We start from the raw sequence: 7,044 nt of genomic DNA on the forward strand, positions 1-7,044 counted from the left end.
TGTTATTTTAGTACGAACTCTTGAATAGATTGAATGGAAAGAATAGCTTTGAGGTGGTTTCGTGACCTACAAACAATTCCTATATTTTATTCTCCGCTAATAGGAACTCGGGAGTGATTCTTTATTGCACTTTGAGGGATAATCATATGATCCAACTATGTTAGCATTGTTGAGAGGTTGCACTAGCGAAAGTACGGACCCTAGGCCTCATATTTAAGCATTGCAACACCATTTTTGTGCCCGTTTACTATTTGCTACCTTGCTGTTTTTATTTATTCAGATTATAAAAATATATTTCTACCATCCATATTACACTTTTATCACCATCTCTTCGCCGAACTAGTGTACCTATACAATTTTCCATTGTATTGGGTGTGTTGGGGACACAAGAGATTTCTTGTATTTGGTTGCAGGGTCGTTTGAGAGAGACCATCTTCATCCTACACCTCTCACGGATTAATAAATCATAGGTCATCCACTTGAGGGAAAATTGCTACTATCCTACAAAACTCTGCGCTTGGAGGCCCAACACGTGTCTACAAGAATAAAGTTGCATAGTAGACATCAAGCTCTTTTCTGGCGCCGTTGCCGGGGAGGTTAGGAAAACGGCACTCACATCCCGCCAACGAAGCTCTTTTCTGGTGTCGTTGCCGGGGAGGTGAGTGCTTGAAGGTATATCTTTAGATCTTGCAACTGAATATTTTAGTTTCTTGTTTTATCACTAGTTTGGTTTATATAAGAAAACTACAAAAAATGGAATTAAGGTTGCATCATATTATTGATCATCTTTATTATATCTTTCTTGAAAATGATGGTTCGGAAAATTGTGCTCAATTGATGGAAGAAGAATTTAATAAAATGATTGGCATGAATGATGAGCATGATGGCAATATTGTTAGTATGAATTCTTTGAATATCCATGATCTTGATGATATGCAAAGCTACAAGCTTGGGGATGCTATGTTTGATGAAGATGATATTTTCAGTCCCCCAAGTTTTGATGAGAAAATTTATTATGATGAAAGCATGCCTCCTATCTATGATGATTATGGTGATGACATGTATGCTATAAAGAATAATGATAACCATGGAACTTGTCATCATGATTTTAATTTTCAATCACATGATAGTTATTTTGTTGAGTTTGATCCCACTACTATTCATGAGAATAAGTTTGCTTGTGTGGAGAGTAATAAATTTTCTATGCTTATGTATCATAAAAAGAATGCTTTATGTGATAGCTATATTGTTGAATTCATTCATGATGCTACTGAAAATTATTATGAGGGAGGAGCATATGCTTGTAGGAATTGCAATAATATCACGTTTCCTCTCTATGTGTTCAAAATTTTGAAGTTATACTTGTTTTGCCTTCCTATGATAGTTGATTCTTGTTCCCATGAATTATTTGCTCACAAAATCCCTATGCATAGGAAGCGGGTTAGGCTTAAATGTGCTATTCATATGCTTCATGATGCTCTTGTTATGTTTCAATCTTTATCTTTTACTAGTTGACCCGTTGCGCCAAATGGCGCAGAGACCCGTTAAAGCCATGTTGTCGATGAAAATAGTTTCATTTTGCAAGGACATATCGATATTGGTAGTATAAAGCACATGTGTTAAATCATGCTATATTAAAAATAATATGTTAATCATGCAAGGAATCTGAGTTTGAAAAAATGATATTTGTATAATATGTATAGACCAGTTAAGGAAGCATTTTTTTTAGTTGAAAATATGGTTACCACACTGAGAAATTGAAAAAATAATCATATTTGTATGTTGGTACCAAGCTTTTATACAGAAATTAAAATAAACTACATGCCTAATATGACCATTCCATAGACTGAGAATATACCAGGAAAGACACCAAAGCACACATGCAAACAGGGAAACTGCATACATTCAGATTATCACAGTGAGCAACTAAGATTGCTTATGGCCACCAGAAGTTCTCTAAGTGGCCGAAAAGCCCTATGGAAGTGGCATATGGGCACGTCAGCAGATCCGAGCAGCCTTCCTCACTGGCCGGTTGGTGCTACTACTGATTTCGTCCTCCTGTTGACGAAGACAATGATGCAGTAGTCCAATACATATGAAAGCAAGTGGTTTCATCATGAAGCATATTGACATGGTGTGCAGATTTGGTTTTCTAAAATAAGGCATGAGCAATTAACAAAAAAATCATCGCAGATGTCCAGAGATATGAATGCAAACATGTTATAATCACCTTCTTAAAGCATGCAAACCAGTAATATAGGTAACAAACCGTGAGTTCAGTAAGATTTTGGACACGAAATGTTATTTACATAGCAGGAAAAAGCTTTTGTTGTACAAAACACAGTGTCACAAAAATATATCCCAATAAGAAGCTTGCTTATTTTCACATGGCCTGTTTATATTTCTGGTAACTAAAACAACATGGCATGAGCAAGAAAATAAGAGAATAAAGCTATAACTAGATTGTTCAAGAAACCTCTATAGCTTGCATATACACCAATGAAAGGTAGTAAAAAAGAAGGCACTCAGCAACCACAATTCAGATTAGAAGCGCACCTAACCAACGGGATCATGGTATTCAACATTGATATTTCTTTACAAACCAGGTTAGAACCACATTTAACTAAAGAAAGTCATGTTAATGGAGCAATAAAGCCTTTACAAACATGGATATGAACCAATGGCACATGAGCACTCAATCAAGCATGAAACAAACCAGCAGGATATTGCGGTATAAACTGTATTAAAACCACATTTTTTACAATGAGATCCAAAGGAAAACCCCACAAACTGGCTAGCAATCAGAACAAATCTAACCTTGCCTCGACCGTGGACCAAAACAACCAAAACATGGGGCAGCGGAGCAGTGACGACACCATCCATCCATGTATCACTGATGACACTTGAAAATTGAAATGACCCTGATAAACAGAGTGTCCTGGTGGTAAGGATGAGATAGGTTCATTATCATATTTTTCAGGTTTTAGAGCATATTCTAAGATAAGAGCATCCATATTGTCATTGTTAATTAATGGTTAGTGTATTTGCAAGTAAAATTGTTGAAGCCTGAGGTGTATAACTATATAGGAGAATTTCGGTAGATCCAGATTGGCAGGTATTGCATTTGAAATACGCTAGGTGTAGTAGTTTAAGGCACCATCATCAAGATAACATCATTCATGTGTTCTCTGGTCTCTTTGCCATCAAATTATATGCATGGGTTTTCTAGTGCGTCTATATTTGTATCTCAAATGTTGATGCTCTGCCTGATCACAACAATTGCTTTAATCTAAACTAATGATAACCTTGCATGTCATGTAAGGAAGAAGAGTGAAGCGGATACGCATAAGAATGCCTACCATTTGCAGATCTGTATCAAAAACAAAAGCATGAGTGATAGTGATAGGGACGCATACAAAAGCTATGACTCAATCCTTGGCACGAGTTCCCGATTTAAACCAAGTGTTATTTGCATAGCAAAGGACTTTATTTTCATATACAATTATTATATATCAATCTTTAATGTGGCAGAACCATAAATCGGAACATAACGCCAATTAGTGTGCATTTCAGCCACCTTCAGCATTGTAAATCAAGATAAACAGTGGAGACCAAGATAAACAATAAGAAACACCAAAATACTGATCATCAACTTAGTGTTTTGTTAATTGTTCTATACCAAGCATCAATGGTATTTACACTCTTGTCATAACTGATAAAAAAAGATGCATCCTTGGACATGCTTATTAGTTTTACGCTCAAATAGAACTTATTAGGCCAATAAACCATTCAATGTGATCTCTTAGGTACTTAACAACCTCTCATAGGTTAATCAGAAACTCTTTTATTGATTTAGATGTAGTAACCAAGTCAATGTGTACCTTTTGGCAAGTTCGTGCACTATTGCATCAGCTTTGAGGTCCAACAATCAAAAAAATCCCAAGCACATGGATTGAGCGAACGCCTGACAGAACAAAGGAATAGTGAGTGTTATCTATACAAATACTAAGACAATGAAGTAGGATGGATAATTATTTACAACAGAAGAAAGGGTGGAGTATGATATCTCTACTCGACTCTGAATTAGCAAAATAAGAAGACATGGAAAGGCACTTGAAAAACATCATAGCGAAGTTCTTGGGCCACATGAAAAAACATTCCGATGAAAAAAATAGAGTCCTCAAAGTGAGAATTAATCTATCCAATCTACATGTAAGATTACAGTTTTGATCTACACAACTAAACCCAAATCAATAATATAAACCTAAATGCAAAGACTTTGGATCACAAAAAGGCGTGCATATCTGAACGAAAATGGGGTTCTTTGTAACTTCAAACCACCCTTGCATGCTTTGGTTCGATACTCAGCCACTGGCAGGCCCAAAGATTCTAAAAGGACATCCAGCACCATTCTGTAGGGGATATTCACCATTGGGGGAGTAGCCTGTGGTTTAAAATGGATGCTATTAATTGGCAGAGTATGAAAAGAATGTAAGGCATAGCCTAAAACGGCCTATTTAATTGACACCCAAAACATAGAGTAACTGGAATCCTATGGTTAAACCATGCCTGCTAGGCTGCTACAGCATAGAAAGAAAAGAAAACACACATAGATCACCAATTAGAAGGGCTCCCTGCACACCAAACAATGGTCTGTACAAGTAATTGCACTAATACAATAGATATCAAACTAATGGTGTGCATTAGGTACAGAGGTATCCTCTTGTGATGTTGAGAAGGGAATGGCAATGGTTGAATATCTACTGATGAATGGCACCACCTCCAATCCATGTCTTTCCATGACAATGAAAAGGGAACGGGAATGCTTACATGGTACGGGGGCATTTGCGCTACAGAAATCTTGCATAGATGTGTTTAGAGAGAGAGATGAAGAGCGATGGGGAAGCTCATCTTGGCGCCTCCCCAAAATCCACCCGTGGTCGCCTGTCCCCATTACCCACGCCAGGCACCAAATCAAGCAAAGGAACAAAAGAATCCTCTATAAAGAGAAAAGGAGCTCCAAGACAAATCTATCCCCTTCTCGACGAGGAAAGATCTAGGTACCAAACAAACTAAGAAAGCCGACAAAAAACTTCTAGGAATATAGCTAGATCCGAGAGCATCTCCTGGGCAGTAACAAACAAAAATCCACTTTGCAGAAACTAAGCTGAGGTACCCAACAAACTTAAAAAGAGGACAAAATTTCTATATGAAAGCCCAGCTAGATCCGAGCATCTGGTCAACTGAAGAAACAAAAAGATTCCCCTTTGTAGGAACCTAGCTAGACATGAACATTTCCTTGACAAGAAGAGTGAAGAATCTCACCCAATAGAAGAACTGGAGCATGGACCTAGCGTAATCACCGTGCATCCTTGGGTTCGCTGCTAGGATGCTCGTTTTCGTCGGGGTCTCCTATCCTCCCTCGAAATCGAACGGTGGTTGAGCACCATGGAAGGGTCCTTTTCAAATTGCCACAGAAAAAGCGGTACAAAATGGAGTCAGCTCATAAATACATTTGTGGGCAGAAACATATATACATAGATGGAACACATAAAGATAAGGAATGCATCTATCAAGTACATGGAACCCCATATCACTGCCAAACATGAAGAAACATTAATAAACAAGGAGAGAAGTGATGTACAAAGCTTCAACTTTGCCCCATGGAGTATCCGGCTACACAGGAACGGTATTGGAATTCAGAAATTGTATGAGATGTACCATACCACTAGTGAAATGCTAGGTCACTTACATTGCTTGGATTTGGATGTGCACAACATCATTATGTAGAGACTTTTCCGCACAATATACTTATCAGCTAAGAATCTTAGAAAAGGGAGATCCAATCCCATAACCTGGCAAATCATCAAACAAAATCAGGAAGGAAAATATAGGAGAAATCAAAGGATAATACATTAGCTCCAGAGACATTGACCAAACCTAGGAAATGTGTGACTGGCAAGGATGAAAATACCTACAGACATCACCAATGCCAACCCTAGCTATTGCAGTCGGCGCTGCAATGTATCTTGCCAACCAAACCAACATGTGAAACAAGAATGAAATTAGATCGAAAGGGGAGGGATGCGCGCCGCGGCAGGGGTGCAAGCAATGAGGAAGGAGAGGTGCGGCGGCTCTGGCGACAAGGAGGAAGGAGGGAGGTGTGCTGTTGTTGTGGTGATTCACCATGGAAACCCACGGCGGACGAGCCCCAGCGGCGTGGCGACGGCTGGTTCGGGAGGCGAGGGATCGAGCTCCGACCCAGCACCACCAGATCTGACCCCATCACCTCCTAGTTCCTTGCCTCCCCATGAAGTGTGCGCCACCTGGGGCCTACCCCGGTCGCTGCTCCTTCCCCGTGGAAACCCGCGGTGGACAAGCCCCATCGGTGCGGCGGCGGCTGGTCCGGGAGCCGAGCGCGTGAGCGCTAGGTGATGTGCGCGCGCGGACAAGGAAGGAGGAGAGGAGAGAGAGGATGGGTGGAGGGGAAACATGGGTGGGGCAGCGGCGGTTGGAGGGATTGGGGTGGGGTGGGTGTAGGGTTTGGGGTAGAGGAAGACATGCGGCGCGCGAGGATACACTCGTTCGCACCCGCTAGGAGTTCACCCAGCCAATAGAAAGCTCGGACGAGCCCACTAGTCATGGACGCGGAAAAACAACCATACGGTCAAAAGTAATAACACAGACCTGGGTCCTGATCCAACATCCAAAACGTGTTTGGACCAAGATCCAATGGCCAATGAAGGTGCAAATTAGGGGAGCCTCCTCCATGCGAGTTGGCTAGCCTCTTTAATGGTTTAAATGCGAGCGTCATTGAACTCATCATGCCTAGCTAAAAGGCATTAAAGAAAAGCACTTGTTGGGAGACAACCCAACACTTTTACCTACTGTTTTTGTATGTTCACATGATTAGGCTACTGTAGTAATCATGTTTTATTGTCTTTATTTCAATAAAGTGCCAAGTAAAGCCTTTGGGATCATGTTGGGTGATAGTTGATTTGATCTTGCTGAAAAACAAAAACTCTTGCGCTCATGAAAATAGCT

The 7,044-nt window shown here is 40.2% G+C and overlaps 1 long non-coding RNA gene across 7 annotated transcripts; it reads right to left on the reverse strand.

Annotated features, from left to right (window-relative positions):
- Positions 1-1,719: 1,719 nt before the first annotated feature.
- LOC119348803 lies at positions 1,720-6,525 on the reverse strand. Of its 7 annotated transcripts, none has more exons than XR_005169121.1 (7): positions 6,187-6,525; positions 5,941-6,028; positions 5,753-5,855; positions 5,326-5,459; positions 3,882-4,444; positions 2,818-2,938; positions 1,720-2,152 (listed from the first exon to the last, which is right to left on the reverse strand). It is a non-coding gene; the product is annotated as an uncharacterized LOC119348803 (long non-coding RNA). The 7 variants fall into 7 exon arrangements; XR_005169119.1 differs by adding an exon at positions 5,645-5,676 and having other exon boundaries at positions 5,975-6,525; XR_005169120.1 differs by having other exon boundaries at positions 1,720-2,058; positions 5,975-6,525.
- Positions 6,526-7,044: the final 519 nt, after the last annotated feature.

Source organism: Triticum dicoccoides, chromosome 1B (assembly GCF_002162155.2).
Source record: "Triticum dicoccoides isolate Atlit2015 ecotype Zavitan chromosome 1B, WEW_v2.0, whole genome shotgun sequence".
Taxonomy (NCBI): Eukaryota; Viridiplantae; Streptophyta; class Magnoliopsida; order Poales; family Poaceae; genus Triticum; species Triticum dicoccoides.